General features: G+C 47.9%; 1 protein-coding gene across 4 annotated transcripts in view; it reads right to left on the reverse strand.

The window, feature by feature from the left end:
- LOC147124006 (kynurenine/alpha-aminoadipate aminotransferase, mitochondrial-like) overlaps positions 1–2,352 on the reverse strand; it is a 59,235-nt gene extending 56,883 nt beyond the window's left edge. For 2 of the 4 annotated variants that reach the window (XM_085977198.1, XM_085977068.1), the window contains exon 1: positions 2,246–2,352. The gene's annotated coding sequence lies outside the window, so the exon portion shown is untranslated. Of the gene's footprint in view, positions 1–1,819; positions 1,927–2,245 lie in introns of those variants that run through there. The other 2 variants (XM_085977264.1, XM_085977136.1) reach the window with 2 other exon arrangements.
- Between the last annotated feature and the right edge of the window lie 10,451 nt (positions 2,353–12,803).

Here is a 12,803-nt window from a genome sequence, read left to right on the forward strand (position 1 = left end):
CTTCATTGGCTGCAAAGTGCATTGGGAAATCCTGAGGTTGTGAAAGGCGCCGTAAAAATGCAAGTTCCTTCTTTAGAAGTAGCTGAGAAAATGGAGTCCCAACCCATTACCTTAGTAAAAGTTCAATTACACTTGCATTTTTCACATTGATGCCAAGTGGTTGTGGATACACATTGTCACAGTGTAACTCAACAGTTGGGATCTGATCCGACTCCCAGATGTGCTGAAGCTTCCCAACATCCCTCTAGGAGGACAGCTCACATCACTTGCCTTTCGCATCAGGTGAAGTATACCTCCAGTCTTGGTGTGAGGCAGTATTTTTAAACAGAATTACATAAGAATTCACAGCACAGAAACAGGCCATTTGGCCCAACTGGTCCATGCCGGTGTTTATGCCCCACACGGGCCTCCTCCCACCACTCTTCATCTCACCCTATCAGCATATCCTTCTATTCCTTTCTCCCTCATGTATTTATCTCGTTTCCCCTTAAATGTATCTATGTTATTCGCCTCAACTACTCCCTGTGGTAACGAGTGCAGCGAAGATTCACCAGGCTGATACCTGGGATGGCAGGAATGACGTACGAGGAGCGATTGTGCCGATTGGGCTTATACTCACTGGAGTTTAGAAGATTGAGAGGGGATCTCATCGAAACCTATAAAATTCTGTCAGGCCTGGACAGACGAGATGCAGGAAGGATGTTCCCGATGGCCGGGGAGTCCAGAACCAGGGGTCATAGTCTAAGGATAAGGGGTAAGCCATTTAGGACTGAGATGAGGAGGAATTTCTTCACCCAGAGAGTGGTGAACCTGTGGAATTCTCTGCCACAGAGGGCGGTGGAGGCCAGTTCATTAAATATATTCAAGAAGGAGTTGGATATATTTCTTAAGGCTAAAGGGATCAAGGGATATGGGGAGAAGGCAGGGACAGGGTACTGAATTTGGATGATCAGCTATGATCTCATTGAATGGCGGAGCAGGCTCGAGGGGCCGAATGGCCTACTCCTGCTCCTATCTTCTGTTTCTATGGTTCCACATTCCAACCACTGTCTGGGTGAAGACGTATCTCCTGAATTCCCTGCTGGATTTATTGGGAATGAACCCCAGTGCTTTGTTTACTTTATGGCCTTGTTAGCCTGCATCGCGACTTTTAGTGATTTGTGTATCTGTACCCCCAGGTCCAACTGCTCCTTTATCCCACTTAAACTCTTACTTTCCAAGGAGTATGCGGCCTCCTTATTCAGTCGTGGCTCAGTGGGTAGCACTCTCACCTCTGAGCCAGAAGATTGGGGGGGTTCAAATCCCACTACAGTGCAGTGCTGAGGGAGTGCTGCACTGTCAGAGGTGCACTGTCAGAGGTGCTGTCTTTCGGATGAGGCGTTAAACCGAGGCCCCGTCTGTACTCTCATAAAAGATCCCATGGAACTATTTGGAAGAAGAACAGGGGAGTTATCCCTGGTGTCCTGGCCAATATTTATCACTAAAACAGATTATCTGGTCATAATCACATTGCAGTTTGTGGGAACTTGCTATGTGCAAATTGGCTGCCGTGTTTCCTGCATTACAACAGTGACTACACTTCAAAAAGTACTTCATTGGCTGTAAAGCGCTTTGGGACGCTCTGAGGATCTGAAAGGCGCTATATAAATGCAAGTCTTTCTTTTTCCTTTGTACCAAAATGCACCACCACACACTTATCTATATTGAAATTCATTATTAAATATTAAATAAATCACAACAGCAGATCTTTGGAACTCCTGCATAGGTAGTATGGAGTCTTTTAAAAAGCAAAATGCTCTCAGAAAGCAAATGGTCTTACCTGGGCAAGTAGTTTATTAATAATAATAGCTGTCTGAATAGCTCTCTCCTGGCCAGAGGGCGAGCTGCAACCCACAGTATAACTCTGGTCTCTTGCCCTTCACAGTCCTGTATCAATTCACAGTTCAATGGAAGTGCAGTTTAAATTAAAGCTCGATCGGATCCCACCCCCATGAAAGGGACGCCTGATTGGGCAGGAGGGTGAATCCGCCCCAGACGCGACCGCAATCAGCCCATTGGCGTTCCCGCTGGTGCTATTAAATTTGCTCCCAGTTCCAGTTGCTGGTGACTGGTCAATCCAGCTGTCACTCACTCACACACAAACACACACAAACCCGTGGCAGGCCACACGCGCGCGCGAGGGGTCCCGGTAGGCTGAGGTTTACACCGTGACAAGTGCCCCGTTGCGAAGAGGCATTGAACTCACTGTGTAGCTGCAATGCTCCGACTCGCTCTCTCTATCTCGCTGCCCCGCTCCCGCACCGCTCGCTGCTCTGCCCCGCTCTCCGCTCACTCAGCGGCTCGACTGCGCCCCAAGCGGGCCGCTGGCTGACGTGCAGCCCAGTCGCGACGTTGTTTGGATACAAGTGTTGTTGTGCCCAATATATATTTATTTATTTATTTTGCTTCTGCATGCCACAGAATTTAGGAGGAGCCGATGGGCTTCTCTTGGTGGTGGTGTTCCTCTTTTTGTGTTGAACCAAATTAACTGTGAATTAACTGTGACTTAATAAAACTTTAACTGACACTTAACAAATTAAACTAAAATTTGGTTGGCCGGGGTGACGATGCACTCCAGTCCCCGCGCCGCCCACCAGTCTCGGAAGGTCTCAAGTGTGCCGGCGGACACCGCGTGCTCCATCTCCAGGGCCACCCGGGCGCGAACATAGCCGCGGAAGAGAGGCAGGCAATCGGGCTGGACGACCCCCTCGACCGCCCACTGCCTGGACCTATTAATGGCCACTTTGGCCAGGCCCAGGAGCAGTCCTACGAGGAGGTACATCCAGGGTACTTAAGGAAGTGGCCCTAGAGATAGTAGATGCATTGCTGGTCGTCTTCCAGAACTCGATCGACTCTGGAACGGTACCCATGGATTGGAGGGTAGCTAATGTTACCCCACTATTCAAAAAAGGTGGTAGAGAAAAAGCGGGGAATTATAGACCGGTAAGCCTGACATCGGTAGTGGGGAAAATGCTGGAGTCTATTATAAAAGATGTAATAGCAGAGCACTTGGAAAGCAGTGACAGGATCGGACAAAGTCAACATGGATTTACAAAAGGTAAATCATGCTTGACTAATCTACTGGAATTTTTTGAGGATGTAACTGGTAAAATAGATAAGGGAGAACCAGTGGATGTGGTGTATTTGGACTTTCAGAAGGCTTTCGATAAGGTCCCACATAAGAGATTAGCGTGCAAAATTAAGGCACATGGGATTGGGGGCAAGGTATTGACTTGGATAGAGAACTGGTTGGCGGACAGAAAGCAAAGAGTTGGAATAAACGGGTCGTTTTCCGAGTGGCAGGCAGTGACTAGTGGGGTACCGCAAGGATCGGTCCTAGGACCCCAGCTGTTCACAATATATATTAATGATCTGGACGAGGGAATTGGATGTAATATCTCCAAATTTGCAGACGACACAAAGCTGGGTGGGAGGGTAAGCTGTGAGGAGGATGTCGTGAAACTCCAGTACGATTTGGACAGGTTGGGTGACTGGGCAGAAACATGGCAAATGCACTATAATGTGGATAAATGTGAGGTTATCCACTTTGGTGGCAAAAACAGGAAGGCAGATTATTATTTGAATGGCAATAGATTGGGAGAAGGGGAAGTGCAAAGAGACCTGGGTGCTCTTGTGCACCAGTCGCTGAAGGTAAGCATGCAGGTGCAGCAGGCGGTTAAGAAGGCAAATGGTATGTTGGCCTTCGTAGCAAGAGGGTTCGAGTACAGGAACAAGGATATATTGCTACAGTTGTACAGGGCCTTGGTGAGACCGCACCTTGAGTATTGTGTGCAGTTTTGGTCACCTTACCTGAGGAAGGATGTTCTTGCCATGGAGGGAGTGCAGCGAAGATTCACCAGGCTGATACCTGGGATGGCAGGAATGATGTATGAGGAGAGATTGTGTCGATTGGGCTTATACTCACTGGAGTTTAGAAGATTGAGAGGGGATCTCATTGAAACCTATAAAATTCTGTCAGGTCTGGACAGACTAGATGCAGGAAGGATGTTTCAGATGGCCGGGGAGTCCAGAACTAGGGGTCATAGTCTAAGGATAAGGGGTAAGCCATTTAGAACTGAAATGAGGAGGAATTTCTTCACCCAGAGAGTGGTGAACCTGTGGAATTCTCTGACACAGAGGGCGGTAGAGGCCAGTTCATTAAATATATTCAAGAAAGAGTTGGATATATTTCTTGAGGCTAAAGGGATCAAGGGATATGGGGAGAAGGCAGGGACAGGGTACTGAATTTGGATGATCAGCCATGATCTCATTGAATGGCGGAGCAGGCTCGAAGGGCCGAATGGCCTACTCCTGCTCCTATCTTCTATGTTTCTATGTTTCTATGTCCTCTGACCTGCCCGCTCCCCTCCGCACTGGGTGACCGAAGATCAGGAGCGTGGGACTGAAGTGCAACCAAAAATCGAGGAGCAGCCCCTTTAAGTAATGGAACAGGGGCTGCAACCTCACACATTGAATATAAACATGGAACACGGACTCCCCTAGTCCGCAAAAAAGGCAGGCGGCCTGGGAGTCCGTGAACCTACTTAACATTTTATTGCACGGGACTGCTCCATGCAACACCTTACAGGCAAAGTCCCCAATAGAAAAAGGGGGGACTCCCGCATAGAGAGCCCCCCATTGGGGACCTCTGCCTCCGCTGGACGGCTTCTCTTGGTGGTGGTGGTGGAAGCAAAGACTTTTAGCGCATGGACGGTAGCAGAGCAGGGTGGATTATCTTACTGGGCCAGAAATAAATGTATATTTCTATAGCGCCTTTCACGACCACCAGACGTCTCAAAGCACTTTACAGTCAATGAAGTACTTTTGAAGTGTATTCACTGTTGCAACGTGGGAAACGCGGCAGAAAATTTGCACACAGCAAGCTCCCACAAACAGCAATGTGATAATGACCAGATGATCTGGGTTTTTTTGTTATGTTGGTTGAGGGATAAATATTGGCCAGGACACCAGGGATACCTCCCCTGCTCTTCTTTGAAATAGTGGCCATGGGATCTTTTACACCCACCTGAGAAAGCAGACGGGGCCTCGGTTTAACATCTCATCTGAAAGCCAGCACCTGCAACAGTGCAGCACTCCCTCAGCACTGCACTGGGAGTGTCAGCCTAGATCTCTGTGCTCAAGTCCCTGGAGTGGGACTTGAACCCACAACCTTCTGATTCGCGAGGCGACTGTGCTACCCACTGAGCCACAGCTGACGTCCCAAAGCACTTCACAGCCAATGAAGTACTTTTTGGAGTGTAGTCACTGTTGTAATGTGGGAAACGCGGCAGACAATTTGCGCACAGCAAGCTCCCGCAAACAGCAATGTGATAATGACTAGATCATCTGCTGTAGTGATGTTGACTAGTCATCCAGACTAATGATCCAGAGACGCGAATCTAAATTTCAGTTAATATAATAACTGAATCTGGAATAAGAAGCTATTATCAGTGACGGTGACCATGAAACTACTGGATTGTTGTAAAAATAGGGTGACCATATTTCCTAAACTGAATCCGGGGACTCGCAGGGGCAGGGAGTGCAGGAAAGTAGCCAGGACGGAAAATGCAGGTTGCACAGCGTAGCGAGGCCAGATTTATTTGTCATTTCGATGCAAACTGAACCTGCAAAAAGACACGGTAGAACGTTCCGCTTGAACAATGTGGCTGCTGTTAACTGCATCTGCCGGCCGCTGTCACCGGCTCCTCCCCCTCCTCACAGCCCGACACTTGCCCACACCATCCGAGGTCGCGGAGCGCGCTCCGATCCGGCTCCCGGGACAGGTTGGGTATACGCAGTATAATGTGGATAAATGCGAGGTTATCCACCTTGGTAGCAAAAACAGGAAGACAGATTATTATCTGAACAGCAATAGATTGGGAAAAGGGGAAGTGTAACGAGACCTGGGTGTCCTTGTGCACCAGTCGCTGAAGGTAAGCATGCAGGTGCAGCAGGCGTTTAAGAAGGCAAATGGTATGTTGGCCTTCATAGCGAGAGGATTCGAGTACAAGAACAAGGATGTCTTGCTGCAGTTGTACAGGACCTTGGTGAGACCACACCTTGAGTATTGTGTGCAGTTTTGATCACCTTACCTGAGGAAGGACGTTCTTGCCATGGAGGGAGTGCAGCGAAGATTCACCAGGCTGATACCTGGGATGGCAGGAATGACGTATGAGGAGAGATTGGGTCGATTAGACTTATATTCGCTAGAGTGTAGAAGAATGAGAGGGGATCTCATTGAAACTTATAAAATTCTAACAGGTCTAGACAGATTAGATGCAGGAAGGCTGTTCCCGATGGCGGGGGAGTCCAGAACCAGGGGTCACAGTCTAAGGATAAGGGGTAAGCCATTTAGGACAGAGATGAGGAGGAATTTCTTCACCCAGAGAGTGGTGAACCTGTGGAATTCTCTACCACAGAAGGCAGTTGAGGCCAATTCATTAAGTATGTTCAAGAAGGAGTTAGATATATTTCTTAAGGCTAAAGGGATCAAGGGATATGGGGAGAAAGCAGGGACAGGGTACTGAATTTGGATGATCAGCCATGATCTCATTAAATGGCGGAGCAGGCTCGAGGGGCCGAATGGCCTACTCCTGCTCCTGTCTTCTATGTTTCTATGTTTCTATCCACCCGGCCTGGCTCCCGCCGCCGCTTGTTAGTCTGGTTACCAGCGCCCCCCCCCCCCCGGTTACTTTGTCTCCGGGGGCCGATTTCTCCTCCACCGAATTTCACAGGACTATCCAGGGATTCGGTGGGGTGGGTGTGTGTGGGGGGCCGGAGCATACATGCTGTGGCCACAGAGCGCGGTCTCTGCATAAATTAAAATCCCTCAGTGAGTCCACCCCTTCGGGTTGAAAACAGGAGATTGACATCCCTCCCACCAATCGAAATCCACCCTGCCGCACAGCCCCGCCTACTTTACTGACCACCCACAGGGCAGCTCGGGGGTCACGTGGCTCCTGATTTGAACCTGTGCGTATTTGGGGATGTGTTTCTTGAACCAGGGACTCTTCCGTGGAGATTGTTTTCCCGGGACAAAGCCCCACAACCGTGGGCAATCCCCAGAAAACAGGCATATACAGTCACCCTATCTAAAAACCCATCCAGTTCACTAATGTCCTTAGGGAAGCAAAATCTGCCGTTCTTACCCAGTCTGGCCTCTATGTGACTCCAGACCCACAGCAATGTGGTTGAGTCTTAACAGCCCTCTGAAATGTCCGAGCGAGCCACTCAGATGTCTCAAACCGCTAGGAAAAACAATAAGAATAAGACTGGACAGACCACCCGGCATCAACTTCGGGGAGAAAGCAGGGACAAGGTACTGAATTTGGATCATCAGCCATGATCTCATTAAATGGCGGAGCAGGCTCAAGGGGCCGAATGGCCTACCCCTGCTCCTATCTTCTATGTATCTATGTATCACTGTTACCATCTGTCAATAGCTCTTTGAATAGCAGGCGGAGCCGTGTGTTGTTAGAAAGCATCGTCCCTGGACCACACAAACACACACCGGAGAGAGAGAGAAAAGGAAGGAATCACATGATGCACGACATGACGATGACTCGGACCCCATACACGTACAGCAAACGTGCGCTCCGTGTCACAACATTCAGCGGAAATCCAGTTTCCTCCATCTTAAATGCTAGTTTAAAAAGCCGGCACCTGCCCACAAAACTGGCCACACCCCCAGATCAAATTAATCGCGATGGCGAGTTTCCGCTAATTGCGCTCATTTGCGAGCCTTCGTGGCGGCTCTTTAGATTAACTTTTTTTCAGGCGCAAGGACAGCAATAGGCCATATTTTAAAAGCTTTTTTTTTAAATTTACTAAGAAACTGACTACTGTACACCAATGTAGCTAACAAATGGTTTGCTGACAACAGTAGGTTATGTGGCACAGTAAGTAGTGTGGATGGGAGCAGAGCGTTGCAAAGGGGACATTGATGAGATGAAGTGAGTGGGCGAAACTATGGCAGACTGAGCTCAATGTGGGAGAAAGTGCGACGCCAATCATTTTGGACCTAAGAAAGATAGATCAGAGTATTTTCTAAATGGTGAGAAGCTAGAAACTGTGGAGGAGCGGAGAGAGTTAGGGGTCTGTGTACAGCAATCACTAAAAGCTAGTGCGTAGGTACAATTTTTTTTTAAAAGACTAATGGAATGTGTTGTGTTTGTACCGCTATACACAACTACATAAAATAATAAAGCAGCAAAGACTGAGAGTAACTTCAAGTGATCTTTACTGGGTAACTGGAACTTCGGCACTGACTATACAAATCGATGCGCGTCTGTTATATACGCTCGCAACTAAGGATGTACATCCGCAAAACAAAGTAGTCCCTTCAATGTTGTATACATTACACTTCCTCCCCCTTTAGTTTAATAGTATATTAACGCAAAATTTCTATAATTAACATACAGAGCCTGTCTTTACAGTAACCTTTTTGTTTTCTTAAAAGTAACAAAATTCAAATTCCAACATAACATTTTATTTTGTCAACAGCCCTTTTACAAGTCAAGTCTCTGGGGAGGCCTCCGCTGCCTCTCTGGGTAACGTCTCTCCAGACTCTTTTGCTTTGGGGAATGAGACTGTACAGGTACAGGTGCATCAGGTGAGCTATCAGCACAGGTAGAGCTCTCAGCTGTGGATGAGGCTGGTGCTGATGCTGATGAATCAGGAGTGTCTGTTTCCATGTCAGGTGAGTCTGGGCAAGGTATAGGGGTGTTTTCCACCTGAACATCCACAATTTGGTCCACATGACGTCTCAAAAACTTTCTCTCCCTCTCTTGTGGATATTGTCCCTGGTTGCCACTTTTCCGTCCGGAAATCACGAGCAAGAACTGACTGTCCCACACTGAAGCTTCTTGTTGGCTTAGCATTCAAATGTTTGAGCTGTTTGTTCTCTACATCACGACGTACATTTGGTTTAAGAAGGTCCACGCGAGATCTCAGGTTCCTGTTCAGAAACATCATCGCTGGAGTCTGATTAGTGGCTGCGTGTACTGCGTTCCGATAAGCAAAGAGGAAATTGTCTATCTTGTGTTGCAGTGGTAGATTCTCGCTGTACATTGCTTTGATGGCCTTCTTGAAAGTCTGTACGAATCTTTCTGCCAAGCCATTTGTAGCTGGATGGTACGGGGCAGATGTGTAGTGCTTGATTCCATTTTTCCTCATGAAACCTTGGAATTCGTCAGAGACAAATTGTCGTCCATTGTCTGTGCAGATTTGTTCTGGTAGGCCATTTCTAGCGAACATGGTCCTCAGAACTGAAATGGTCTTTTCAGATGTGGTTAATTTCATTTTAATGACCTCGGGCCATTTGGAATGTGCATCGACTGCAATCAAGAACATGGAGTCCATGAACGGTCCAGCAAAGTCGATGTGCACATGTTGCCATGGTGATGAGGGCCATTCCCATGGATGGAGAGGGGCTTGTGGTGGTGCGTTCTGGACCTTTTGACATCCTGAGCAGCTCTTTGTCAGGTCCTCGATCTGTTTGTCAATTCCCGGCCACCACACGTATCCACGGGCAAGGCTTTTTATCTTTACCGTACCTAAGTGGCCTTCATGCAGTTCATCTAGCACTCGGTTACGAAGCTTGGGAGGAATCACAACTCGTGAGCCGCACATCAGTGTTCCCCGACACACTGATAACTGCTCCCTCCTAGCTGAGAATGCTGGAAACAATAAGTCACCATGCGCTGGCCATCCCTTCACAGTGATGTCAAACTTTTGGCAATGTAGGGTCATTGCGTGTTTCTCTTTCAATGAGGGAGTTTGTCACTGGTAGCTGCTCAACTATTGTTGTGTGAAATACCTCTGCTGAGTCAACTGTTGTAGTTCTCTCTGAGGTCAGCAGCGGTAAATGTGACAAACCATCGGCATTGCCATGTTGCTTGGTCCCCTTGTATTCAATGTCATACAGGTGAGCCCCTAGGAAGAGTAACAATCGCTGCAGCCGTTGTGCCATCATCACTGGAACGCCCTTCCTTGGGTTGAAGATTGAAATGAGAGGCTGGTGGTCAGTTAACAGTGTAAACTGTTGACCATACAAGTAGTGGTTGAATTTCTTGGCTCCCCACACAAGGCTGAGGGCCTCTCGGTCAATCTGTGCATAATTGCGTTCAGCTGTAGTCAGTGATCTTGAGGCAAAGGCTATTGGTCTTTCTGAGCCGTCTGGGAACTTATGTGACAATATGGCACCAATGCCATGGGGTGAAGCATCACATGCCAGTCGAATAGGTAAGGATGGGTCAAAGTGAGCTAGCACCTCTTCTGAAGTAATGAGTCTTTTACTCTCTTGAAAAGCTTGTTCACAGCTGTCACTCCACTTCCATTGTGACCCTGTCTGTAGCAGTGCATTTAGTGGATGTAACACTGTGGATAGGTTGGGCAAGAACTTGCGATAGTAGTTCACCAGTCCAAGATATGATCTCAACTGAGACACATTTTCAGGTGTTGGTGCATTAATCACAGCTTCAATCTTGTCTGGAGACTTGTGTAAACCGTCCTTGTCAATCACATGTCCAAGGCATGAGATTTCCTTTTTGAAAAACTCACACTTGTCTCGGTTCGCTCGGAGCCCATACTCCCATAACCTGATGAGCACCTGTTCAAGGTTGGAAAGGTGGTCGTTGTCATTCGTGCCAGTAATGATGATGTAGTGTATTTAGACTTCCAAAAGGCATTTGACAAGGTGCCACACAAAAGATTATTGCTCAAGATAAAAAATCACGGGATTGGGGGTAATATTCTGGCGTGGGTGGAGGATTGGCTCTCTAACAGAAAGCAGAGAGTTGGGATAAATGGTTCATTCTCAGACTGGCAATCAGTAACTAGTGGTGTTCCGCAGGTGTTGTGTATGTACCTTTAAGAGAATAACTGGTCTCAGACTGCAGTACCGGCAGTGACCACCCCTGTATAAAAGGCGCTAGAGAGCCTCTGTTGTTTAGATTCGTTATGGACTTCCACCAGTAAACATCTGTTTGTTTTCACTCCTGCTAGTCCATGTCTAAATCATTCACGGACTTAACACTGGCGACGAGTAAAGAAACGAACTTACCTGCAACTCAGCAGCAGCTCCGATGACGTTGTTGAAGGTCAGAGCCAGAAGAAAGAGAAAAAAAAATATAGAGGCCATTGAAACTCGAGAAACGGGCGTCGACCGTCAATCATTGGGTTCAAGGCTTTGCAGGAGCGACTTTCCAGAGCCAGGCTGGGTTCCTCGGTCCGTGGTTTCCCAGCTAATCGGGCTGGTGGCAGGTAGTGCTCTGATCCTTCTGGGCTGCAGCGGGCTGAAGCTCGATCGGGTGGCCTTTCAACGGGGCCGGGCAGCGAGTCGGGAAGCAAGGAGAGAGAGAGAGGGTGGAGCATACAGGGCGCGCGGCCGGTGTTTCGAAGCTGGGCAGCGTTCGGACCTCAGAAGAGGGAGGGAAGTGTCCCAGAGGATCCGCTCCACGACGGGAAAATAATAAAAGAAAAAGAATACGCGCAAGAAACCATGGAAAGCAGCGTTAACAACAGCGGGGAAGAAGACAAAGCGCGGGAGGCGCCATTTTGTTAAATCGGAGAAGAAGGCAAAGCGCGGGAGGCGCCATTTTAGATTTGCACGATGCCGAAGACTGGCTGTATCACTGCTTTTGATAATACATTAGAGGACTGGACCACGTATGTGGAAAGAGTAGAGGTATATTTCGAGGCAAACGATATAGCGGAGGGGAAAAAGGCATCGATATTGTTAAACTTAATGGGTGCTAGAACGTACGGCCTATTGCGGGATCTGATTACTCCAGCCAAACCGAAGGCGAAGAGTTTTAACGAAATTGTTGCTGTTCTACAGGAGCACTTAAACCCTGCACCGCTGTTGATAGCAGAAAGATTTAAATTCCACAGGAGAACTCAGCACAAAGATGAGAGCAATGCTGAGTATCTTATGGAACTGCGCAAGCTATCAAAGCACTGCCAGTTCAGAGCAGGACTGGCAGATACCCTACGGGACAAATTTGTCTGTGGACTCCTGAGTGAAGGAACACAGAAGAAGTTACTCGCAGAAAAAGAGCTGACGCTAGATCAGGCTTTCAGCGTGGCAGTATCGTATGAAGCAGCAGCCAGGGAAGCTGCAGAAATTCAACAAAAACCACAGGAATACGGCACCCACGAAATGACACGGGGATTTGCAAAATGTTATCGCTGCGGCAGAACTAACCATGACCAGAAGGACTGCTGGTCCAAAGACAAAATATGCAGACAATGCGGGAAGATTGGACACATTGTACGAGTTTGTAGGTCTGGGAAGAAGACCAGCGACAACAAAAAGGCTACTAAGGAACCGTACAAGAAAGTACAAAAGATGACAGACAGTAGTTCCAAAGACCAGATGAGCGATAGTGAATCTGGAAACAGGAGACTAAGCTGACTCAAACTTCACAATGTAATCGCAAAAGATGATCACCGAACCATTTGGGTCACTCTCACGATAGCAGGGTCCCAAGTTAAAATGGAATTGGATACAGGATCAGCGCTAACTGTCATGAATCGACGAGACTACGAGCGGCTATTTTCACACATACCCTTGAGAGAGACATCCATCGTCTTGACGACGTATACAGGGCAGAAAGTATACCCCAGAGGAAAAATAAGGGTGCCTGTCGAATACAATGGCAAGAAAATACGGAAATTGTATCTCTACATACTGCCAAATGGTGGACCACCGTTATTGGGACGGGAATGGATCAGGAAGATAAACTTGGATTGGCATTCCATTC

Source organism: Somniosus microcephalus, chromosome 1, assembly GCF_052327205.1.
Source record: "Somniosus microcephalus isolate GS21.2 chromosome 1, FLI_Smic_1.0, whole genome shotgun sequence".
In the NCBI taxonomy this organism is placed as follows: Eukaryota; Metazoa; Chordata; class Chondrichthyes; order Squaliformes; family Somniosidae; genus Somniosus; species Somniosus microcephalus.